Source organism: Macaca fascicularis, chromosome 6 (genome assembly GCF_037993035.2).
Source record: "Macaca fascicularis isolate 582-1 chromosome 6, T2T-MFA8v1.1".
NCBI classification, from domain to species: Eukaryota; Metazoa; Chordata; class Mammalia; order Primates; family Cercopithecidae; genus Macaca; species Macaca fascicularis.
The window spans coordinates 10695743-10721908 of record NC_088380.1 but is presented as its reverse complement, the minus strand read 5'-3'; the positions used below and the strand labels follow the sequence as shown (position 1 = coordinate 10721908).

Below are 26166 nucleotides of genomic sequence, written 5' to 3'. Positions count from 1 at the left end.
TTTTTTTTTTTTTTTTGTGAGATGGAGTCTCGCTCTGTCACCCAGGCTGGAGTGCACTCCGCCTCCCGGGTTCACGCCATTCTCCTTCCTCAGGCTCCCTAGTAGCTGGGACTACAGGCGCCTGCCACCATGCCTGGCTAATTTCTTGTATTTTTAGTAGAGACGGGGTTTCACCATGTTAGCCAGGATGGTCTCGATCTCCTGACCTCGTGATCCGCCTGCCTTGGCCTCCCAAAGTGCTGGGATTACAGGCGTGAGCCACCGCGCACGGCACCCCCCCTTTTTCTTTTTCTTTTTTTTTTTTTTTTTGAAATGGAGTCTCGCTCTGTTGCCTAGGCTGGAGTGCAGTGGTGTGATCTTGGCTCACTGCAACCTCCGCCTCCCAGGTTCAGGCTATTCTCCTGCCTCACCCTCCCAAGCAGCTGGGATTACGGGGAACACACTACCACGCCCAGCTAATTTTTGTAATTTTGTATTTTGTATTTTTAGTATTTTAGTAGAGACAGGGTTTCACCATGTTGGTCAGGCTGGTCTTGAACTCCTGACTTCAAGTGATCCGCCCACCTTGGCCTCCCAGAGTGCTGGGATTACAGGCGTGAGCCACCTCGCCTGGCTGGTTATGTGTTTTTCATGTTACAGTACATCAGGAGGCCAGAAAGTCAGGTTGTGCCATGATTCACATTCTGAGTTTGAGTACTTGGTTAAAGTGGTGGTTGCCAAGTCTCATCATTTAGTAAGTATTCTATGGAGTAAGTCTTCAGATCCTTTCATTTTTATCTTATTCATTAAGCAGGACAGCCAAATTTTAAAATGGTTCTTAAATTCGAAAGTGCATGTTATTAAAAACATTCTTGTTATTTATAAAGATAAGTTTATTTTACAAAACCTTCTAAGCTCTTTACCACAAAATTCTCCCATAATTTTTCCAGTAAGATAAAACCTCCTTTTTCTGTTTGTGTCAATCTCCAATTCTTTTCTTTCTTTCTTTCTTTCTTTCTTTCTTTCTTTCTTTCTTTCTTTCTTTCTTTCTTTCTTTCTTTCTTTCTTTCTTTCTTTCTTTCTTTCTTTCTTTTTCCTTAGTGCAGTGGCGTAGTCTCAGCTCACTGCAACCTTTGCCTCCTGGGTTCAAGCAAAGATTGGAATGATGCAACCACAGGCCAAGGAATGCTGGCAGCACCAGAAGTTGAAGGACACAAGGAATGGATTCTCAGAGCCTCAGCAGGAAATATGGCCCTGCCAACACCTTGATTTCAGACTTCTCAACTCCAGTACTGGAAGGGAGTAAACCTCTGTTGTTTTAAGCCTCCCAGTTTATGATAATTTGTTACAGCAGCCGCAGGAAGCAAATAAGGAGAGCCTATTTGGAGGAGGACACCAACCCAGCAGTGGGTTACGAACTATTCATGCTTACAGCTACCTCATTCATCACTAGTCTAGACTTCAGCATTGACTTCATCACTGAAAAGGCTGCAGCTGAGCCTGGAGTTTCAGACTTCTGTGCTGCATATGGCTACAGTGATTCTTAGGCCAGCTCCCTAGGTGGCAGATGAGTATCTCTCTAACAGACAAGTCTCTTTAAATATACAGTAGGGGCTGGGTGCGGTGGCTCACACATGTAATCCTAGCACTTTTGGAAGTTGAGGAAGGAGGATCACTGGAACCCAGGAGTTCAAGACCAGCCTTGCCAACATAGTGAAGTCCTTCTCTACTAAAAAAATACAAAAATTAGCCAGGCATGGTGGTGCACACCTGTAATCCCAGCTCCTCAAGAGGCTGAAGTGGGAAAATCACTTGAACCTAGGAGACAGAGGCTGCAGTGAGCCAAGATCGTGCCACTACACTCCAACCTGGGCAACAGAGTGAGACTGTCTCAAAAATACATAAACAAATAAATAAATCTACCGCAGGCCCTCCCTGTTCGTGGGTTCTGCATCCATGGATTCAACCAACTGTGGATCAAGAATAGGTTCATCTGTACTAAACATGTATCGACTTTTCTTCTTGTCTGTATTCCCTAAATGAAATAGTATGACAAGCCAAGCATAGTGGCTCACGCCTGTCATCACAGCACTTTGGGAGGCTGGGACAGGAGGATTGCTTGAGCCCTAGGAGTTTGAGACCAGCCTAAGCAACATAGACCCCATCTCTACGAAAAAAAAAAAAAAATTAATTATTCAGGCATGGTGGTGTGTGCCTGTAGTCCCAGCTACTCAGGAGGCTGAGGTGGGAGGTTCACTTGAGCCTAGGAGGTCAAGGCTGCAGTGAGCTGTGATCACGCCACAGTCCTCCACCCTGGACGACAGAGTGAGACCCTGTTTCAAACAAGTAAACATAAATATATAGTATACCAACTACTTATATAACATTTACATTGTGTTAGGCATTATAAGTAATTGAGACATGATTTAAAGTATATGGGAAGATATGAATAGGTTACATGCAAATTCTATACCATTTTATATAAGGAACTTGATCACCCATGGATTTTGGGTGCAGGGTCTGGAAACCAGTCCCTCACAGATATTGTGGAGAGATCTTACATTTTCATCTGGTATTTTGACCTCTAACCTGAAATTGTATGTTTGCTCCAAAGTGAAACTCTCCCTAAGTGTTTTTATCTTAGACACATGGAATCCAGAGGAACCTTGAGGAATTATCTGGCATATCTCACTCCATTATTCATGGAAACCATTGAGCTCTGACGCTGAATCTCTCTTGTTAGCTTCTCATGTGTCTTTATTGTTTTATGGACTGAATGTTTGTGTCCCCCCCAAAATTCGTATGTTAAAATCCTAATCCCCAGTGTGATGGTACTAGGAGATGAGGCCTTTGGGAGATAATTGAGCTTAGATGAGGTCGTGAAGATGAGGTCCCCATGATGGAATTAGTGTTCTTATAGGATTTAGGCCACTCAGTCTATGATATTCTGAAATAGCAGCCTGAACTGAAACAAGACAATTATCATCAAACATCATTTGAGCGCTTATTCTGTATAATATGCTATGGAAGATCCCCAAAACAAGAAGATTAGGCAAGTCTAAGGCCTGATTTCTGTCCTCAAAGAAGGCGAAGGCTACAGTTAGATTAGAAACTACTGCCTAGCTTTACTGAGAGAGAATCATTTTTACAACATCAGTTAGAGAAGCCACATAATGATCACCATTATGACTGCTTAGATGTAACTTTGGGATCTAACTAGACTTTCTAGATCCCTTAGGCTTAAGTCTTCTATTTGACCACAAATATTGAGTGCATGTGCATGTTATGTTTGTCTGTTAAGTTCTCCTTCCTTCTTCTCCTGGCAATAATATCCTCCTTTCTTTTATAGAACTACACGTCCCTCACTCAAAACGCAGAGTTCTAGGGGAATCGGCCAGTCTGAGGAGGGCGGATAGCTGAGGCAGGACTACATGTACCCTCTCCTTGTACCTAGAGGTGCTGTATTTCTACTGCTGGCCCTTCAATCCACTTCTCTCCCCCACTCTGAGTCCAGGCTTCTGACATTTAGTTCATGGCTGCACCAATAGAGACTGACATTGATTCTAACAATATTTTTAATTGAAATTGTAACCAGTTATTCAGAAGCTCTAAAATAATTACAGTATCCAGCATGGATGGAGCACTTGCTGAGCGCAAGCACCATCCAACCAACGAGGCCAGGACGGAGGCGGAGAACACTCAGGTGCAGCGAGTTGCCCAGGCCTCACACCTCCTGAATGGCTGCACTTGAGAAATGGCCCCAGGGGCTATGTCAGGAAAGCATGTGGGGCTCCTTGGAGGTTTCTGAGTTCAGTCAGATATTTAACGTCACTTGCCTCCCTTGCCTAGAGTTTCAAACTCCTGTGCTGCGTGTGGTTACAATGGGTATCAGGTCAGCTCCCTAGGTCCCAGATGAGTAGCTCTCTAACTGATGAGTCTCTTTAAATACACAGTTGTCCCTCTGTACTCATGGGTTCTGCATCCATGACTTCAACCAACTGTGGATCAAGGACAGGTTCATCTGTATTAAACACGTATAGACCTTTCTTCTTGTCTATATTCCCCAAACAGACCAGGGCATTGTTATGCCTGCCTTCCTGTGAGCCTTCATGTCCTCCTTCTCCTGGGGTAGCCCTCACAGCTGTGTCCCTACACTGCAAAGGGCCCCATCTCCTGGTTGATAGATGGTAGGGACCTCTTTCTTGACCTGCGCAGCTGCTGCATTGAGAGACAGAATATACAGACGGCAGCCAGCCCACAGATGACAGCAGAACCGTGACCTGCCATCTGCAGCAGACAGTCCAGGAAGCCAAACCACAGTGTCCACAGCAATCTGCCCAGAACGGTCAGGATGTCATCAATAACTACTGGCTTCCCTACTTTTTCCTGCTGCTTCCAATTTAGGACTAGAGAAAGCCCAACATGCTCCCCTAACCAATCAATGGGATGCCTCGCTTCTGGTGAGCTACCTGAGGCTTCCCCAGGCTTGCAGCCTTCGTTGGGGCACACCTGGAGCCTCTCCTCCTCCACTGTGAAGCTTTCCACTCCTCTGCCTGCCTTCAGTCTCTGCCAAACACTAGGAATGGCAGCCGCCTGCTTTTCTACAGCAAGCCCTGAATAGCCTTTGCTTGTTCTCATTGGGTGGTCTTTGTTTATTTCCACATCGTTTTCATTTTAACCAGTCCTTAGGTCTTTCTGTTGGCATCCTTCCCACCCCTGCCTTCAGACAGCCTTCACCACTCTCTCTGAGGCCTGTGCACCAGCCTCAAATCTGTGCCACTTCGGCAGGAATGGCCCTGCTCAGCAAGTCTCAGCCTTTCCCTGCAGTGACTTCTCTGTCTCCTCATCAGGCAGCTCAATTCTATGGCATGGGAGATCTCCAATCACTGCCGAGACACCCACAGAACCTCATTTTAGCCCCGGTGCTGGGGAAGTGGTTGCCATAGCGATGGATGCAGCAGGCAGACATAGGAAGGGCTCACTGCAGCCAGCGCACACCAGGAGGGGCCAGGCCTTCTGTTTGATCTGCACTGCTCACTGCACCCCCAACCCCCAGCCCCCACCGCCAACAGCAAAATGGGGGCTGGGAGCAGGAATCATCCACAGCCCTCACGCTGGGCTCCTTGTCTTAGCACACCCACCCCTCCTCACCATGTTGGCTGTTAATGGTTGGTGTCACTTGGTTATGCAGCTTAGACTGTGTTGCTTAGCAACGAAATAACAAACAGCATAAATCGTGTCTCTATTGAATCTCCATGAATGCCTCACTTACATGGACGTGATTTCAGTGCTCTGTGCCAAGGTGGGGGTGGGGCGATCCAAACCTTTTTAAATGGAGGATTTACACATTACAGAAAAATATGCACAAAGCATAAGTGCTCATCTTGATAAACTGAAACCAACACCCAGATCAAGATATAGAACATTTCCAGGACCCACCAACTTCCCTCCTGCCCTTCCCAGCTAGTATCCACTCCCTGTGGACATGGATATGACCTTCATCACCATCTGTTTGTTTTGCCTGTATGTGAGCTTCACATGAATAGAATCCTATGGTAAGGACATTTTGTGTGCAGCTTACTTCACTCATCACTATGTTGATGAGATGCTCCCGTGTTGGGTGTGCAGTTGGAGGATGGGGGTGGTGCTGCTGAGCATGCTTTCCTCCACCCCCAGCAACAGGACTGGTCTCCTGGCTTTTCCACCTCACCTTCTGTATTTAGTCAGGGTTCTCTTAGAGGGACAAAACTAATAGGAGATATATATATACACACATATATGTACATGTATATATATACATATGTATTGTATATATATGTTTATGTGTGTGTGTATATATATAAAGGGGAGTTTATTAAGTAATAACTTACACGATCACAAGGTCCCACAATAGGCTGTCTGCAAGCTTGAGGAGCAAGGAGAGTCAGTCCAAGTCCCAAAACTGAAGAACTTGGAGCCCGATGTTCGAGGGCAGGAAGCGTCCAGCAGGGGAGAAAGATGTAGGCTGGGAGGCTAGGCCCATCTCACCTCTTCACGTTTTTCTGCCTGCTTTCTATTCACTGGCGGCTGATTAGATGCTGCTCACCCCATTAAGGGTGGGTCTGCCTTTCCCAGTTCACTGACTCAAATGTTAATCTCCTTGGGCAACACCTTCACAGACACACCCAGGATCAATATTGCATCCTTCAGTCCAATCAAGTTGACACTCAGTACTAACTGTCACACCTTCCCACTGAAACTCCTTGGATGGATGCCCATCTGAACCAAACCCAGCTCACCATGCCTCCTTGGATCCTGACCCATCTCTGTAAGTGGACGGGGCTTCCGATCCAATGTTCCTCACCTCTGTCTGCCCCACCAGTCAGTGTGGCTGGGATGCTGCATCCCCTGTTCCTGAGCCTGCCTCATTAGGACGTCCCAGAGCCCTGGCTGCCCACACAGTTCACTGCATCTCGACCGTAAGGCCTTAGAATTGTTTCCTTTAGAACGTGCCCCATTCCAGTTGGTTGATCCTCTTCTAATGTTTTAAACTGCTTACTATTAAGCTTATAGAAAAGTTGGAATAATAGTACAAATTCCTATATACATTTTCTACATTCCCCAAATGTTAACGTTTTGCCACATTTACTTTACCCTTCTCTTTCTCTCTGTCCATACAGGTATAGCTTGTATATGTTACTTTTTCTAACCATTTAGAGGATTGTAGACATGATGCCTTGTTGCCCCTAAATACTTCAATGTATATTTCCTTTTTTTTTTTTTGAGACAAAGTCTCGCTCTGTCACCCAGGCTGGAGTACAGTGGTACGATCTTGACTCACTGTAGCCTCCACCTCCCAGGTTCAAGCGATTCTCATGCCTCAGCCTCCAGAGTAGCTGGGGTTACAGGCATGCGCCACCATGCCCAGCTAAGTTTTGCATTTTTAGTAGAGACGGGGTTTCACCATGTTGGCCAGGCTGGTCTCGAACTTCTGACCTCAAGTGATCCACCCACCTTGGCCTTCCAAAGTTTTGGGATTACAGGTGTGAGCCACCACGCCCGGCTCCAATGTGTATTTCTTACACACACACACACACACACACACACACAGAGACATTTTATTTATCTTAAAGCTAGTCAAGTGCAGTGGTGAGAAGCAGGGAAAGAGTAGAAGAAGGAGTTTGATATGTAATTGACTGGGAACAATCAATTGAGATAACTCACTACCTTTGGACAGCTGGCATTTTCTTACATAACCACAGTACATTTATCAGGATGAGGAAATTAATCTTGACATACTATTATTATATAATCTACAGACCTTACGTAAATTTTGTCAGTTGTCTACCCATTTATTTGAAAGTTGAAGACTTATTTTTAGAAATCATTTTTATTATAGTAAAATATGTGTAAGATTTACCATTTTAACCATTAAGAGTATAACTTATGGCATTGATTACATTCACAGTGCTGTACAGCTATCATAATTACCCATCTTCCATTACCCCAAACGGAAACTCTGAGCACATTAAACACTACATCGCCATTTCCCCTCCTCCAAGCTCCTGGTAACCCTCCTTCTACTTTTTGTCTGTATAAATTCGACTGTGCTTGGTACCTCATATAAGTGGAATCACATGATAATTTGTCATTTTGTGACTGGATTATTTCTCTTTTTTTCCACTATTTTTTGTTTGTTTGTTTTTTTGAGACAGAGTCTCACTTTGTCGCTCAGGCTGGAGTGCAGTGGTGTGATCTTGGCTCACTGCAACCTCTGCCTCCTGGGTTCAAGCGATTCTCGTGCCTCAGCCTTCCAAGTAGCTGAGATTACAGGTGCCCGCCACCAAGCCTCGCTAATTTTTACATTTTTTAGTAGAGATGGGGTTTCTCTATGTTGGCCAGGCTGGTCTAGAACTCCTGACCTCAGGCGATCCACCCGCCTCAGCCTATCAAAGTGCTGGGATGACGAGCATGAGCCACCATGCCCGGACCTTTTTTTTTTTTTTTTTTTTTGGAGAAAGTATCTCTCTTTGTCGCCCAGGCTGGAGTGCAGAGGCATGATCACAGCTCACTGCAGCCTCCACCTCCCCTAAGTACTGGGACTGCAAGCTTGAGACACCACACCCGGCTAATTTTTGCATAGATGGGATTTGACCATGTTTCCCAAACTGGTCTGGAATGCCTGATCTCAAGCAGTCTGCCTGCCTCAGCCTCTGAAAGTGCTGTGATTACAGGCACGAGCCACCATGCCTGGTGTGTCTGGATTATTTCACCGCACACAGTGTCCTCAAGGTTCATCTATGCCTTAGTACGATTCATTTCCTTTATAACGAAAACAAACAAGCAAATCCGTCCGGCCCACTATCCAGAATCCACACTGCACTTAGTTGTCAGGCCTCTTTAGTCCTCTTCAATAAGAAACAGTTCCTCAGTCTTCGTCAAAAATGACATTGAATGTTTTGTAGGGCAGAAACCAGTTATTCTGGAAAATGTCCCTCCTTTTGATGCGTTGGTATTTCCTCACAGTTGAATGCAGGTTCTGCACGGCCAGCACGAGCACCATGAAGGGCTATTGTATTACGGAGGGCTGCTGCATCACACCAGAGGCACGTGTTGCCAATTTGTCCCGTTGCTGGTGATGTTAACTTTGATCGCTTGAATAAGGTTTGTCAGGGTTTTCCCACGGTAAAGTGACTGTGTTCCCCTCAGTCATTACTGGGCATCTCCCTTGTGGGGAGATAGTTTCAGACCATATACAAATCCTACTTCGCAAACTTTTCTCACAATTTAGAATTCACTGATGATTCTCCCTGACATAATCATTACCATGGTGGTTCCAAGCGGTATTTTCTTATTCCATTATCTTTCTGCAGTTATTAGTTGATAAGAGTTTTCTTCTCCCTCTTTATTTTTTCATTTGTATTACTGTACCTGTAGGTACTTGTGGATTCTTAGACTGTGCTTATAATAAAGTAAGAAGAGTTATAGGCCGGACGTGGTAGCTCCCACCGGTAATCTCAGCACGTTGGGAAGCCGAGGTGGGCCAATCACTTGAGGCCAGAAGTTCAAGACCAGCCTGACTGACATGGCAAAACCCCATCTCCACTAAAAATACAAAAATCAGTCAGGCATAGTGGCAGGCACCTGTAATCCCAGCTACTACAAACAAACAAACAAAAAAAGTTACAATTCAATACTAACATGATTGTTACTCAAAAGATTCCAGATTTGGCCAATGAGCGCCCCTTCAAGCTTTTGTCCTTTGGATGAGTTCCTACCATTCTTTGGGCACTTCCTCACTGTCTGCCAGAATAATATATTCTGGGTTCATCTTGTTCCTCTCTAGCCCTAATTCCAGAAGTCGCCATTTCTCCACAGAGCCCTGGTTCCTGTTAGTGTACCATTAGCCAGGAGAATCATTTGCGGTGTCCTCGTCTGAACACACCAGCCGTAGCAAGACAGCACTTCCTCCTTTCAAGGGCTTTCATCAGTCCGCCCTGCTCCTCAGGCTGCTGAATGAGTTCATTCTGGGAAGTGGATTACAAGTGACTTCTTTATGTTTTAAATGTATGTGTTTATGTATTTCCTATAACTCCTATAACAAATTGCCTAAAACAACAGAGATTATTCTCACACAGTTCTGGAGGTCAGAAGTATGTAGTGGGTTGCACTGGGCTGACATCAAAGTGTCTGCAGGACTGGGTTCCTTCTGGAGGCTCAGGGAGAATCTGTGTTCTTGCCTTTCCCACCTTCTAGAAGCTGCCCGTATCCCTTGGCCGGTGCTCCCCTTCTTCTATCCTCGAAGCAAACACATCCCCGACCTCTCCTTCTGCTTTCACTTCTCCTCTGCCTCCCCTGCCTCCCTCTTCTGGGACCCCAGTGAACACTGGACATTGTGTCCACCCGGATAATCCAGGGGAATCCCGGGTCTAAAAAACCTTAGCTTGCTGGGCTCGGTGGCTCACGCCTGTCATACCAGCACTTTGGGAAGCCAAGGCAGATGGGTCACTTGAGGTCAGGAGTTCGAGACCAGCCTTGCCAACAGGGTGAAACCCCTGTCTCTACTAAAATACAAAAATTAGCCAGGCATGGTGGCAGGAGCCTGTAATCCCAGCTATTCGGGAGACTGAGGCAGGAGAATCACTTGAACCCAGGAGGCGGAGGTTACAGTGAGCCAGGATCATGCCACTGCACTCCAGCCTGGGCGACAGAGGAAGACTGTCTCAAAAAATAAATAAATAAATAAATAATTAAAAAATAAAAATCCTTAGCTTGATCACATCTGCAAAGGCCTTCCACCTTATTTATGTATTTATTTTGCCATATAACAGTTTCTAGACATTAGGACATGGACATTTTTGGAGGGCCATTATTCTGCTCTATCACAATATATTTTATGTATTTTTAAATAAATAACATAAATTATTTTTATAATCTAAAAACAAAACCAGGGTCATGAGGGAGAAGGCCCAGAAGGACAGCGCACTCCTGACAACCACCGCCAGCCCCTGGGGCGCTGCCGTCCCTCAGCGGGAAGCAAAAGAGGGGGCGAGTGGGTGGCCCGGGGGGTGGGGGGACGCGCTCTGCAGTGCTGCGCGCGTTTCAGAGGCAAAACCACGCGGCGGCGGGGAGCGTGGGACGCGGCTTTCTCTGGAGCGGACGAACCGCAAGCGCCCCGCGCGGTGGTGGAACCACCTTGTTGCAGCCGGTGACCGACCGCCGCCGTCCGGCCGCAGTTACCCTGCTCGCCCCGGCGCCGCCCGGCCCCTTCCCGCAGCCCCCGGCAGCCGCGCTGCTCTATCCCCGCGATCCGCGGTCTCCCGCGTGCCCCAAGCCCTGCGGCTCACACTCCTGTTTCCTTCTCTCCCTAATACAAGTATTGCCATTTCCCAGACCTCCCACCCCGCGCCGTCTCTTTGATTCTGAGCCCGCTCTCGGTCAGGGGAAGTCAGGGCGCATTCAGCCGACTCAGCGCCCTGATTTCGTGCGCCCCGTTTCCCTCCCCGAACCTCTCCATCTCCGGTTGTTCTGGGGGAGCATCGCGCCCACCCAGGACGCAGCCCCACGTGTCCCCGCGGCCCTGGCGGCCTGTCCTTCTTCTGTCTCCTTCCCCGGCCCCCCCACACCCCCGCGGTCTAAAGTCGGCAGCGACCCGGGGGAACCGAATCCAGATGGCAGGTCCCCAGCGATCGAGCGGATTCGGAGTTCGAATACGGACGGCTGGGGTGCGCCGGCGCTAAGAGTGTGGAGGAAGCTTGAAAGAGCTCCTTTAGAGTCACGAGTCAGCTTTTTTCTAGACCTGCGTCCCCGGGGTCTGGGGCAGGGTTGCAGACGACCCAGCGTCTCCCACTCCGCCGGCTTCGGCCCCAGAGGCCCGCAGTGGCTGGCACTTGGGCGCCTGCAGGTGGCCTCCGGGTGAGCCTTCCTCCGGACGCGCCTAGGGGCTCCTCACCCGACCTGCCGCTGTGACAGCCCCACCCAGGCAGCCCTCATCACACGCGGGGAGGCAGCAAAGAGGAAACGTGGGGCTGAAGAAAAGATGCTGAGGCCAAGAGCCGGGAGCTGTTCCCAAGACAATTTTATTGTGCTTAGAACAGAAAAAATACGGCGGGGTGCGGTGGCTCACGCCTGTAATCCCAGCACTTTGGGAGGCTGAGGTGATCGAGGTCAGGAGATCGAGACCATCCTGGCCAACATGGTGAAACCTCGTCTGTACTAAAAATACAAAAAAAAAAAAAAAAAAAAAAAAAAAAATTAGCTGGGCGTGGTGGCAGTTGCCTGTAGTCCCAGCTATTTGGGAGGCTAAGGCAGGAGAATCGCATGAACCCGGGAGACAGAGGTTGCAGTGAGCCGAGATCTCACCATTGCACCCCAGCCTGGGTAACAGAGTGAGACTCCATCTCAAAAACCAAAAAAGAAAAAAGATACCTGGCCCTCCAAGGATGCGAATGCTGACAGCACTGAAGGCCTAATTGTATATAACTCACATGCCATAGCAGTCCCTCCTCTCAAGGGCACAAACTCCATGGGTCACATGCTGTGCAACCATGACCACAACCCCCTTTTCCTCTCTAAAAAGAAAGCCATACCTATTCACACTCTCATGCCCTCCTTTGCCCCAGCCCCTGGCGACCACTAAATCTGCTCTCTTTCTCCATAAATTTGACTATTTCTGGACATTTCACACGAATGAAATCATATAATATGTGATCTTTTGTAACCAGCATCTTGCACTTAGCATGTTTTCAAGGCCCATCCGCGTTGTAGCACGAATCGGTCCCTCATTACTTTTATTGCCAAACAGTATTCCATTGTATGGATATATCACATTTCACTTATGCCTTTGTGGGTTGATGGACATTTGGGTGGTTTCCATTTCTTGGCTGTTGTGAATAACACTGCCATGAGCATTCAGGTATACATTTTTTGTGTGGCATATGATTTCAATTTTTTTGGCTATATACCTTGGAGTGGAGTTGCTGGGTTATATAATAACTAACATTTTCAGAAACTGTCAAAGACCTAATTTTAGATATTTTGGAAGACGGATGTGGGTCCTGTTCAAAAAGCAACGGCACAGATCTGTAACAGCACTGGATAGATGACCTCCCAGACATCTAAGGAGAACCCACTAGGCAGGAGGAACTGCTTACTAGATTGAAAGGAAGGAGACAGAGCCCAGGGAGGGCTCAATCCTGTAAGGACCCCCTTCTTCTCAGCGAAGAGGGAGGCAGACATTCCAACTCCCAGCTATAATCCGTTACAGATGTTTCAACACAGAGGGTGCAGAAATCCACAGGAACAGCCCAGAAGCTCATGGAGCTGGGGGCTTTGATGAGGATGTGGAGAGGAACTTGCCAGCTGAACTAATATTTGCCTTCACCTCCAAGCGACTTTGTGTTTTGGCAGCAAGTCAGAGAAGAGCCTTCTGGGAAGAGAGAGCAGCTTGGGTTAAAGCCCAGCCACGTGGGAGTGCTTGATGTATTTGGCAGTGATGACAAGAGGAGGGCAGGACTTGGGGGAGACAAGCTTGGAGGGGTAAACTGAGCCATGACTTCAGTGCTACGCTAGGGAGCTTAGACTTGAACCCATAAGCACTGAGCATCAGTTGAGAACTTGGGGTTGGGCAGGGTGGTCAACTTGTGTCCTGGAGCCGCGGCCTTGGAGGTGGTGAAGGAAGAAGGCCTGAAGATGGAGTCTTGGGGGAGGCTGCAGTTGGGAGAGAGAGAGACCACGAAGAACTGAGAGTATACTTGGGAGGGAAGGGGAGGATGGAGAGCAGGAAACAGATCAGAATGTCCACAGGACTGCATAAAAGGTGGAGGATAGTGAGGGAGAGGGGAGAGCCAGCTGGATTCATCAAGATTTTAGTTATTTTTATGCAGGGAGAGAGAAATGACGTTGTCTATGACACTGACAGCCCCCAGGGCATGTACAGCCCTTAAATGCTTTAACTCCATGACGGTTTCACTCCACTGAGTTCTAAGAAGTTAGCTACAGAGGAAAACTCAGAACTTGTAGGGAAGTTTGCAAGTTCTTTTGGTTTGGGAGAAAGCCTTAGCTCTCTGTCTTGATGTCTTGACTGGGGCGCCCATCCAGCAGTGGCTGCCCAGGAAGGCCCCCATCCTGGCACACACACCACCCCACCCCTCCCAGCTCCTCCTTGCTGGCACTCTAAAGGCCACCTCAGCATCAGCAGAAGTGTGGAGAAGGAAACATTTGTCTCCAGGAGCCACCCTTTTCCTTCCTCATTTCCTCATTTCTCTGTTTCTGTGTTTCTTCTCCCTGTTTCCCTATTCCTTTGTCACACCCAGAGCTCTCCAGTTGCCTTGTGTCCCAGAAGGACCTGTTCCCAGGGTAGCATCATGTCTCCTTCAGAATTAAGGCCCTGGGCTCTGGCACAGGCTGGTGGGTCATAGAAAGGGCCCATGTCTCAAGGGATCAGAGGATAAAACACTCCCAAAGGATGGATGGAGGCTGAAGATCTGGACTGGGTGCTACATAGAGTGGTGGGCCAGGGAGTACTTCCAGGATGCCAAGTCCCTAGCTTAAGCCCCCACGCTTAGCTAAGGACATGACTTACCTGAATGTTCTTGAGAGTCAAGTGCGTGGTCAGGGAGAACGGCTAATGCAAGGGCCTTGAAGTGGGAAAGAGCATGAAGAATCTGGTGAGGGTGAATAACTGGCACAGGTGTGTGGGCAGTTCCCCTGCCAGGATATCTCTGCATGGCACTTTCTTCTGAGGGATTTCTTGGAATTCACCCAGACTGCAGAGGTGGTCAGATGTCAGCCTGGCCCTGATCCCCATCCAAGCATTGCTCCTTAGTGCCAGAATGCGACAGGCTTGGCAGCCTGTGGTGACAGGGGCCAAGTCTGAGCTGCATGCACAAGGATTATCCTGGTCTTTCTCTGTGTCTTTTGCCCCAGAAAGCTAACAGTGGTCTGGCTGTAGTGTACAATTGTGTCAGATGTGCTCACATCCTCTGGGGAGCTGAATCCTTTCATAATTCCACAAATTGTGAAATATTTAGACGTTAGGAAACCAAAGAGAGCTGACCTACAATTAGAGAATAATAGTGCATTTAAAATAGCTAATGGATTCCGCATTACTTTTCTCTAAGTTGATAGTTAAAATCCCCATTAAAAAATAGGGGGTCGGCCGGGCGCGGTGGCTCAAGCCTGTAATCCCAGCACTTTGGGAGGCCAAGATGGGTGGATCACGAGGTCAGGAGATCGAGACCATCCTGGCTAACACGGCGAAACCCCGTCTCTACTAAAAAATACAAAAAACTACCCAGGCGCGGTGGCGGGTGCCTGTAGTCCCAGCTTCTCGGGAGGCTGAGGCCGGAGAATGGCGTGAACCCGGGAGGCGGAGCTTGCAGTGAGCTGAGATCCGGCCACTGCACTCCAGCCTGGGCGGCAGAGCGAGACTCCGTCTCAAAAAACAAAAAACAAACAAACAAAAAATAGGGGGTCAAGATTCTCTGACTCATCTATAAGTAATTTCTCATAGTTTTGAAATAAGGGTTAACTACATTAAAGCTGAGCTGAATGTGGGCTTCCAATCCAAAATTTCATCTTTAGCCTAATTTCATCCAGTTTACTAATGGTTCAGAGCCAAGAGCAATTTAATCAATGTTTATATCCACTTTAAACATCACTAACAATTGTGTGGTAGACTTACAGCCATGGCCCCCAGAGAATAGTGTCCCTGTGTCCTCACTCCTTTGCAATGTGACTTTGCTGCTTCTCCCTAAATCAAAAGGTGGGACCTATTTCTCTACCCCTTGACTCTGGGCTAGCCTTGAGGCTTGTTGTAACCAAAAAAATGCAGCAGAGGTGACATTGTGAAGCCTCTGAGAATAGGCCTTAAGAAGTATTGTACACTCCATTTTTAATCACTTGGAACACCCAGGGTCCACGGATGAAAAGCCCAGCCGGCAACCATACCAAGGCCCCAGACATAGCAATTAAGCCATCTAGACCCTCCAGCCTCAGTGAGCCCAGAGGAGACCAGCAGAATCGTGAGGAACAATACATTGTTGTTTTAAGCCACTGAGTTTTAGGGACATTTGTTCTGCAGCAGTAGATAATTAATGCAAATAGTATCCTAAATGGTGACAGAATGGATTCATTTTCCTATAAAAATAGACCTCATCTCTAAAAAGAAATGAGACACTTCCCAACTTTCTGGAACAGTAGAGTAGGGTTTCACCTTTGAAATAAGAAAGCAAGGTTGTTAAGAAAGCCTATGATTTTAGATTCAAATGCCAAAATATAATACTCTTTACTCACTTAACACGCCTGAGGAGTTTGATCATTGAGACTAAGAGCTAGTTGGGGAGAAAAGAAAAAGAACTTGATGCTGGGCGCGGTGGCTCACGCCTGTAATCCCAACACTTTGGGAGGCCGAGGCGGGCAGAGGTATGATATTTGTCTTGTTCTGTATTTTATATTATTTTAATTTGCATACTATAAAATGGTCTCACTATGTTGCCCAGGCTGGTCTCAAACTCCAAGGCTCAAGCAATCCTCCTGCTTTGGCCTCCAGAAGTTTTGGGATTACAGGCGTGAGCCACTGTGCCCAGCCAAAATTGACTTTTGAGTTTGGTGTACGTGTTCTGTGAATTTAACAGGTGTATGGATAGTACAGATATATGTATCCACCACCAAAATCAGGGTATAGAGCAATTTCCTTCCCCCAGAAAACCCCCTCAAGTACCTTTTTGCTGTCAAACCCTCCCCCGACCTCAGCCACTCACAATCACCAGGTTTCCCTTCCTGCAGAGGGTTTCACCTTTCAGAGTGACATATCAATGGAGTCAGGTAGGCGGCAACCTTTTGAGACTGACCTCTTTCACTTATTCATTCATGTTTTAAGATGTATGAATACTTTTTAAAAAATATCTGAGTAGTATTTCATTATATGGATGACTACAATTTGTTTATCTATTCGTTCACTGAGAGATGTTTGAGTTGTTTCCAGTTCCGGGCAAGCACACATAGAGCTGCTATAAACATGTCTTCAGTTTATTTTTATTTAAAAATTTTTATTTTTTCATTTTTTTAATTTTTGGAGGCAGAGTTCCGCTCTGTCACCCAGGCTGGAGTGCAGTGGCACAGTCTTGGCTCACTGCAACCTCCACCTCCCAGGTTCAAGCGATTGTCCTGCCTCAGCCTCTGAGTAGCAGGGATTACAGGTGCGTGCCATCACACCCAGCTAATTTTTTGTATTTTTAGTAGAAATGCAGTTTCGCCACATTGCCCAGGCTGGTTTTGAACTCCTGAGCTCAGGCAATCCGCCCACCTCAGCCTCCCAAAGTGCTAGGATTATAGGCCTGAGCCACTGTGCCTGGCCTCTTCATTTTATTTTATTTATTTATTTTTTTTTTTTTTTTTGAGACGGAGTCTCGCTCTGTAGCCCAGGCTGGAGTGCAGTGGCCGGATCTCAGCTCACTGCAAGCTCCGCCTCCCGGGTTCACGCCATTCTCCGGCCTCAGCCTCCCGAGTAGCTGGGACTACAGGCGCTGCCACCTCGCCCGGCTATTTTTTGTATTTCTTAGTAGAGACGGGGTTTCACCGTGTTAGCCAGGATGGTCTCGATCTCCTGACCTCGTGATCCGCCCATCTCAGCCTCCCAAAGTGCTGGGATTACAGGCTTGAGCCACCGCGCCCGGCCAAGGCCTCTTCATTTTAATTCATAAAACTGTAATGCAGTATTCGCAGATCTGGGAATTAGGACAAATAACAACAACAACAGTACCGCAAGGCCAGGTGCATTGAGGCCAGGAGCTCAAGGATGCAATGAGCCATGATCACACCACTGCACTCCAGCCTGCACAACAGAGCAAGACCCTGTCTCAAAACCAACAAATAAACAAAAACCTGTAACGCTGTTGATTTCAAAGCTACTTTGTCAGCAGAAATATTATACAATAGTTTATGATACTTTACTTTTTATTTCAAGAATTAACTCAAGAGCTGGGTATGGTGGTTCATACCTATAATCCCAGCATTTTGGGAGGCTGAGGCGGGTGGATCACCTGAGTTCAGGAGTTCGAGACCAGCCTGGCCAACATGGCGAAACCCCATCTCGACTAAAAATACAAAAATTAGCTGGGCATGGTGGTGCGTGCCTGTAGACCCAGCTACTCAGGAGGCTGAGGTGGAAGGATCACTTGAACCTGGAAGGCAGAGGATGCAGTGAGCCGAGATTGTGCCACTGTACTCCAGACTGGGTGACAGAGCAAGACTCTGTCAAAAAAAAAAAAAAAAAAAAAAAAAGCTTGACTCCTCCCCCGAAACTACTTGAGTCCTTTTTTTTTTTTTTTTTTTTTTTTTTGCGTTATCACTTTTATTTGTAGAAAATCTAGGTGTTACCGCTTACATTAAACAACGAGTAGGTTGGATGGATTATAAAGGCCAGCACTGGAGTCAGCTGAATGACTGTATATGATGAAGTTTCATATTTCATTCTGCTGTGTCAATGAGGGGCTTTCCAGAGAAACAGAACAGATAGGATGGATGGATAGACAGATGGATGAAAAGACAGACAGAAGATAGATAAATAGATGACAGACAGACGGAGACAGATAGACAGACAGATATAGACAGACAGACAGATACACAGGCACAGACACAGACAGATAGACAGACAGATGGATAGAGTTCTGCCCTGGATTGTGTCCTCCCCAAATTCATAGGTTGAAGCCCTAACTCCAGTGTGTTTGGATTTGGAGATAGGGCCCTGAGGGGCATGATTCAGAGTAAATGAAATCATAAGGACTGCGGTCCTTGTGAGAAGAGGAAGAGGCACCAAGTGATCTCTTGCTCTGCAGGTACACAGAAGAAAGGCCACGTGAGGACGCAGCAAAAAGCAGGTATCTACAAACCAAGAAGAAAGGCCTCAACAGACGCCAACCCTGCCAGCACCTTGATCTTGGACTTCTAGCCTCCAGAACTGTGAAAGAATAAAATTCTGTTGTTTAAGCCTCCCAGTTTGTGGTGCTTTGTATGGTAGCCCTAGCAGACTAACATAGACAGAGATTTATTTTAAGGAACTGGCTTATGCAACTGTGGAACTTGGCAAGTCTGAAATCTGTAGGGCAGGTTGGCAGGCTGAAAACTCAGGCAGGATTTCTATATTACAGTCTTGAAGCAGAATTCCTTATTCTCTGTGAAGTCTCAGGCTTTGCTCTTAACGCCAACTGATTGGATCAGGGTCATCTACGTTATCAAGGGTAAAAATCTCCTTTATTTAAAGTCAACTGATTTAAATGTTAATCACATCTACAAATTATCTTCACAGCAACAACTAATGTTTGACCAAACTGCTGGGCACCATAGCCTAGCCAAAGTGATACATAATATTAACCATCACACTGTCCATCGAATTTGAGGAAAGCTCTCATTTGGAACAGAGATAAGACACATCTTCTCCCACATTGCTGCCCTTTGTCATCTTGCTTTGTAGACAGAAAAATTAATTGATGACTAAGGGGATTGTTTTTCTAGTCAGCCCACCAAGCCTGTTGTTTGAACAAGCATTGGATCTAGAATCCATTTCTTTGAACCCAGTCACCTTGCTGCAGATTGAGAAATCCTGCCTTTATAATCAACTCAGTAAGACTGATCTCTTTGCACAACAAGCTTGCAATGTCATGACACAGTTTAGGAACACTAAAGTTCACAAACATGATAGTATCTTATTTATTGATTGAATGTTTACCAAGTACCAAGCATTGTTCTAAGCACTTAACAGAGAATTTAATCTGTTAATCATATAGTTTAATCCTCAAAATAGCTTGTGTGCAGTAGACACAATTTCTTTTTTTTTTTTTTTTTTTTTGAGACGGAGTCTCGCTCTGTCGCCCAGGCTGGAGTGCAGTGGCCGGATCTCAGCTCACTACAAGCTCCGCCTCCCGGGTTCACGCCATTCTCCTGCCTCAGCCTCCTGAGTAGCTGGGACTACAGGCGCCCGCCACCTCGCCCGGCTAGTTTTTTGTATTTTTTTAGTAGAGACGGGGTTTCACCGTGTTAGCCAGGATGGTCTCGATCTCCTGACCTCGTGATCCACCCGTCTCGGCCTCCCAAAGTGCTGGGATTACAGGCTTGAGCCACCGCGCCCGGCCCAGTAGACACAATTTCTACCCCCTTTCACAGATGCGCAAAGAGGCATCGAGAGTTAAGCACAGCAGCAGAGCTGTGACTTGCACGCAAGCAGCCTGCTCCAGAGCCCAGAGCTCCGCCGCTTAACTACCATGACTTAACACATTTCACAGACTATGACAACTCAAGGCAAAGCACTTAAAGTTCACATCATAGTTTTAAATCAAGTAAAATGGTGGTTTACAGCAGGGCAGTTTAACATGTGATCTGAATTACAGAAAGGTAGGAATTAAAAAAAATTTTAACTTGGTGCATTTTAGTTGGACCTTAAAAAGTATTCAATACATTCATTGGCAGCCAGAAATGGTCAAGGGATGGCATGGATTTGTTAAAAGGAGGTTTTTGGTATTCTTCAGGGTAGTTCGTAGGTATACAGAGGAACTATGCAGATGTTCATTTTGGCTTTATGTTTTAATTTTCAATGTATCAAACGTACAAATCCTAAATGTGTATTCTTTCATTCGTTATTAAAGTTTAGGTTATAGATCTCATTTTTCTTATACATCTAGGATACTCAGGAATCCATTTTAAGAGGTCTTTGGATAATACTTGGTGCTATTTACTAACTTAGTTAGTTTTTTAAAAGATGATTTTTTTTTTTTTGAGACTGGGTCTCACTGTGTCACCCAGGCTGGAGTCAGTGGTGTGATCTTGGCTCACTGCAGCCTCAACCTCCTGGGCTTGAGTGATCCTTTCACCTCAGCCCCCTAAGTAGCTGGGACTACAGGCACTCACCACCATGTCTGGTTAATTTTTTTATTTTCTGTAGAGATGAGGTTTCACCATGTTGCCCAGACTTGTCTCTAACTCCTGAACTCAAGCGATCTGCCTGCCTTAGCCTCCTAAAGTGCTAGGATTACAGGTGTGAGCCACTGCGCCCAGCCTAACTTAGTTAATTAACCATCTTCAAACCTTTTCAACCACATTTATAAATTTAGTGTAACTGATTTCCTTTTAGAGTACTTTTGCAGTCTGAATTAACAACAAAAATTCCTGAATACTAAATAATTATAGGAAACCTAATAAATTTGCAAAGGAAGAAAAACAAATTCCCTCCTAAGCATTTCAATATGGTAAATAAACTAGTTAAGACTTCATCCTTAAATCACAAGTCTAAATTAACTATTTACTTACACCTTTTAACTTTGCGTTACATGTCTGACCTTTTTCACAGGCCAAATTCACTTAACTATACTAAGAACAAAATACCAAATATGCATATATCCCTATTTAAACAAATTTCATATTAATACTATGGTATGGTTTTGAGTCTCACAAGTTTTCAGTACTTAATTGTAAATCTTCTCCAACCAAAAGATACCTACCTGGATTATAGTGGTTCATGCCTGTAATCCCAGCACTTTGGGAGGCTGAGGGGGAAGGATCACTGGAGGCCAAGACTTGGAAACCAGCCTGGGAAACATAGCTAGACCCAACCCATCTCTACAAAAAATGACTTAAAAAAATTACTGGCCGGGTGCAGTGGCTCACGCCTGTAATCCCAGCACTTTGGGAGGCTGAGGTGGGAGGATCACGAAGTCAGGAGATTGAGACCATCCTGGTTAACACGGTGAAACCCCGTCTTTACTAAAAATACAAAAAATTAGCTGGGCATGGTGATGGGCGCCTGTAGTCCCAGCTACTTGGGAGGCTGAGGCAGGAGAATGGCGTGAACCCGGAAAGCGGAGCTTGCAGTGAGCTGAGATCCAGCCACTGCACTCCAGCCTGGGCAACAGAGCGAGACTCCTTCTCAAAAAAAAAAAAAAAAAATTCTTCAGGCATGGTGGTTTGTGCCAAGGTTGCTGAGTAGTAAAAAGAGAGATGGCTGGGTGCAGTGGCTCACCTGCATTTCATGATACTGGTAATCCCAGCATTTTGGGAGGCCAAGATGGGTGGATCACCTGAGGTCAGGAGTTTGAGACCAGCCTGGCCAACATGGCAAAACTCTGTCTCTACTAAAAATACAAAAATTAGCCTGGTGGGGTGGCATGCACCTGTAACCCCAGCTACTCCAGCGGCTGAGGCAGGAAAATCACTTGAACCTGGGAGTTGAGGCTGCATTGAGCCAAGAGCACACCACTGCACTCCAGCCTAGGCAACAGAGCGAGACTCAGTCTAGAAAAAAAAAAAAGGATAGTTACCATGCTGGTTAATTGAGGCTACTAAGGTCAGGGACTGTAGGCAAACGTGAGTCCCAATGCAGCAGGGATCCAGAATGACTCTTCCCAGTGCCATTCGTCATGCAGAGCCCTTTCTACAGTTGCTTTGTCAATGACCCACGCCCATAACCTGAAGAAGTGTTAGTGTGGCCTACATTGCTACACTCCAGTCATACAACTTTGCTTAATTCAAACACCTTTGACTTTAATAGGGATCCAGAAATATGTAAATCCTTGTTCCTTTAAGTATGAACGAATTTAAAACTTGTTTGAATCTTGCTTTTTCTTAGTTTTCAGACCACACATAACTTTCGTGGATATTTAAAATGCTATATGTATGGAATCTGGATATAACACATGCACCAATTTTTTTTTTTTTTGAGACGGAGTCTCGCTCTGTCACCCAGGCTGGAGTGCAGTGGCAACATCTCGGCTCACTGCAATCTCTGCCTCCCAGGTTCAAGCCATTCTCATGCCTCAAATGCCTAAGTAGCTGGGATGACAGGTGTGCGCCACGACACCCAGCTAATTTTTGTAGTTTTTGTTCAGACGGGGTTTCACTATGTTGGCCAGGCTGGTCTTGAACTCCCAATCTCTAGTGATCTGCCTGCCTAGGCCTCTGAAAGTGTTGGGATTACAGGCGTGAGACCCTGCTCCCAGCAGATGCACCTAGTTTTGAGGGCATTCTAACTAAGGCCTGGCAAGAATCCTGCCTGAGGCATGAGGTGGTTGCCCTGATACCCAGAATTCATTCATGTGAGCTTATTAGGAAAAAGGCTCTTTGCGGATGTCATTAAGTCAAGCATCTGGAGATGGGGTCTTCCTGGATGATCTGGGTGGGCCCTAAATTCAAGAAGTGTCCTTGTAAAAGACGAAGACGACGCAGCCCACGGAGGAGAATGGCACTATGAAGAGGGGGACAGAGATTGGAATGACGCAGCCACAAGCAACACGTGGATCCTCCAGAAGCCAGAAGAGGCAAGAAGGGATTCTCCCTGATATGGTTTGGTTCTGTGCTCCACCCAAATCTCCCGTCCAATTGTCACCCTCAGTGTTGGAGGAGGGGCCTGGTAGGAGGTGACTGGATCATGGGGGCGTGGACTTCCCCTTTGCTGCTCTCCTCATTACGAGTTCTCATGAGATCTGGTTGTTAAGAGTGTGTGGCACCTCCCGCTTCCCTCTCTCTTCCTCCTGCTCCAGCCAGGTGAAGATGTGTTAAGAATGTGTGGCACCTTCCCCTTCCCTTTCCCCTTCGAGGCCTCCCAGCCATGTTTCCTCTACAGCCTGTGGAATTGTGAGTCAATTAAACCTCTTTTCTTCCTAAATTACCCAGTCTCAGGTTTTTTTTTTTTTTTTTGAGACAGAGTTTCGCTCTTACTGTCCAGACTGAAGTGCAATGGCTCGATCTCGGCTCACTGTAACCTCTGCCTCCTGGGTTCAAGAGAGTCTCCTACCTCAGCCTCCCGAGTAGCCAGGATTATAGGCATGCACCACCGCACCCAGCTGTTTTGTTTTTTTTTTTTTTTAATAGAGATGGGGTTTCACCATGTTGGCCAGGCTGGTCTCGAACTAACTTCTGACCTCAAGTGATCCGCCCACCTAGGCCTCCCAAAGCGCTGGGATTCCAGGCATGAGCCACCGTACCCAGCCACAAGCAGCTGTTTATAGCAATGTGAGTTCGGACTAATACACTCCCCTAGAGTCTTCAGAGGGGGCACACCCTGCCAGACTTCTGGTCTTCAGAATTGTGAAAGAATACATTTCTGTTGTTTTAATCCAACAAGTTTCTGGTCATTTGTTATGACAGCCACAAGAAATTAATATAGGTCTGGTCAGGGGCGTACCTGTGTGAAGTTGGTTCAGGCATGCGTATTACAAATCTTAAATTGCGAGTATAGGCTGGGCACGGGGGCTCATGTCAGTAATCCCAGCACTATGGGAGGCCAAGGCGGATGGATCACTTGAGGTCAGGAGTTCGACACCAGCCTGGCCAACATGGTGAAACCCCGTCTCTACTAAAAAACACAAAAAGTAGTCAGGTATAGTGACACACGCCTGTAATTCCAGCTACTGGGGAGAGACTGAGGCATAAGAATCGCTTGAACCTGGGAGGCAGAGGTTGCAGGGAGCTCGCGTCACTGGAGATCGAGTCACCGCACTCTAGCCTGGGTAACACAGTGAGAACCTGCCTCAAAAAAACGTTTAAAAGTTGCTAGAAATCCAGTATGAGAAATAAAAATGAAATCCTAAGCCTCCCAAGCAAGTGATGGTCTCCAGACTCCCTCCTGGCCAAGGGGACCCCAGAGAAACCTTGAAAACTGAGTTCCTGGCCATGACGGTATGGAAGGTCGGACATGCCTCATTATACCCCCACGCCCTGGATAACCACCATGAGGCTTTCCTTCACAGGGGGCTAAACAGAAACCAACCCTTGGGAAAGAGGCTTCACTCCTGATATCAACCAACCACCTGATGCTGCCCTGCCCTTATGTGGTCTGGACAAAATAATTGACCGGCATCCTTGGTAAGAGGACTACTGGCCGCAGAGTGGTTAGGTAAGAGACTGCTGGCCACGGAGTCGTTCTGGTAGGTCTCCAAAGGGTGCACGGTGAGGATTTTCATGTCCTCTGTCTCACCTTTTGATGTCAGAGGCCTGAAAACTCCACCCTCGGATCATGCTAACTGTGCCATTTCTTGAACACAGGTCCCAGGGAGAGGCACGGAGCTCGACTGCACACGTGCATATTTCTCTTCTCATCAATATTCAATGCTCCTCCCATAGCTTATCGAATGTGTATATTTGGCCGCCTCATTCAGCATAAATTCCTGTCTTGTTCTTCTGGCCCTGGAAGGGTCTGTTTCCGGCTTCTGGCTGGAGGCTCTGCTTCTCAGCCTGTCAAAATGGCTGCCCTGCAGGCTGCAGCCCTTTATGAGAAGCAAGCTCTTCTTTCCAGGTTTATGAACCTTGTCACTTCTCAGTTGACAAGTGACATTATCTGAAATGTAAAAGGACAATTTTAAGGATGGAGTTTGCTAGAACTGAAGGTCAGGGGTGGATCTGGGCCTCTGAAAGGGATGGGAGCCAGAACCTAAAACACTGGCAGGACCCTCCCTAATCTTCACCTGCTTCACTGTTTCTTCTCACATTAGACCTCCTTCCCTAGCAGAATATGGCCACCCCGCGGCTCCTGCATTTACATGTTACTATTCCCGTACACTAGCTAGTTTACCGTCACCCCAAACCAAACGCCTAACTTAGACGAGGTGCCTACCCTAGTCTGATCCACCATGGTCCCGGGGGCAGGATCTTGCTGTCTAAACACGGCATCTGCATGCCCACACCTATGCACCAGCAGGCTGATTCTCTGAGAAAAGCAGGCTGGTGAATGTAGCAGCAATCTTGTTTGGCTGTGTGTATATCAATTAGCTAGGGCCTCCCAAAATGCTGCCTAAAAACACCAACCCACAATGAAGTGCCTGAAAACAACATTATTTATTTTCACAGATCTGGAGGCCAGCTGATGTAGACTGGGCTTGGCTGGACAGTGCTGCTTCAAGGGATGACTCTGGCTGGGGCTCAGGTTCGGGGGAGGGCAGCTGTCTGGGAGAAGCCCTTCTCGTGGTAATGGCAGAAGCACAGGAAGACAAGACCAAGCATGCTAGCATGCTTCCAGCCTCGACTTGCATCATGTATACTATCATCCTATTGGCCAAAGCAAGTCCCATGGCTGAGCCAAGTATCAGTGGGATGAGAAGAACACTCCTCTGATGAGAACTGGATGGGCCAGGGAGGATTTCTGGGCAATAATCTACTCTACCACTTGGTATCAGACGTTTAGTAACGGAACCAAGTGATCAAACGTAACACCACTAATAGTAGAGTATCTAGCATGTACCTCCTGATTTATTGTGACACGAAGTTCTTAAGACAGTCTATAAATACTCTTGTCAAAAATGTTTAACCTGAAACTAATCTAGCCTCTAAATTTAATTTCTGATTCATGGGAAATATAGTAAAGGAGTTAAATGGACACTGTCTCAGTTATCTATTGCTGACTAGTAAGTTACCCCAACACTTAAAACACCAATAAACAACAGCTCACAAGGTGGCCCAAGAGAAATGGGGAAAGCCACATGCTTTTTATGACCCAGTCCCGGAAGGCACAGGCTTTTACTTTTGCCAGATTCTAGTTTTAGAAGTGACTCACTAAGTACAGCCCACACTCAAGGGGAAGCTATGTCTTTTGAATTGTGGAGAATCAAAGCATTTGTGGGACCTGGAGCAGTGGCTTACACCTGTAATCCCAGCACTTTGGGAGGCTGAAGCGGATCACTTGAGGCCACGAGTTTCAGACCAGCCTGGCCAACAAGGTGAAACCCC

General features: G+C 46.7%; 1 long non-coding RNA gene across 1 annotated transcript; it reads left to right on the top strand.

The window, feature by feature from the left end:
• Window positions 1-22965: 22965 nt before the first annotated feature.
• LOC123573869 (uncharacterized) lies at window positions 22966-25860 on the top strand. The gene is made up of 3 exons (XR_006698580.2): window positions 22966-23079; window positions 24195-24309; window positions 25291-25860. It is a non-coding gene; the product is annotated as an uncharacterized lncRNA (long non-coding RNA).
• The last annotated feature ends 306 nt before the right edge of the window (window positions 25861-26166 follow it).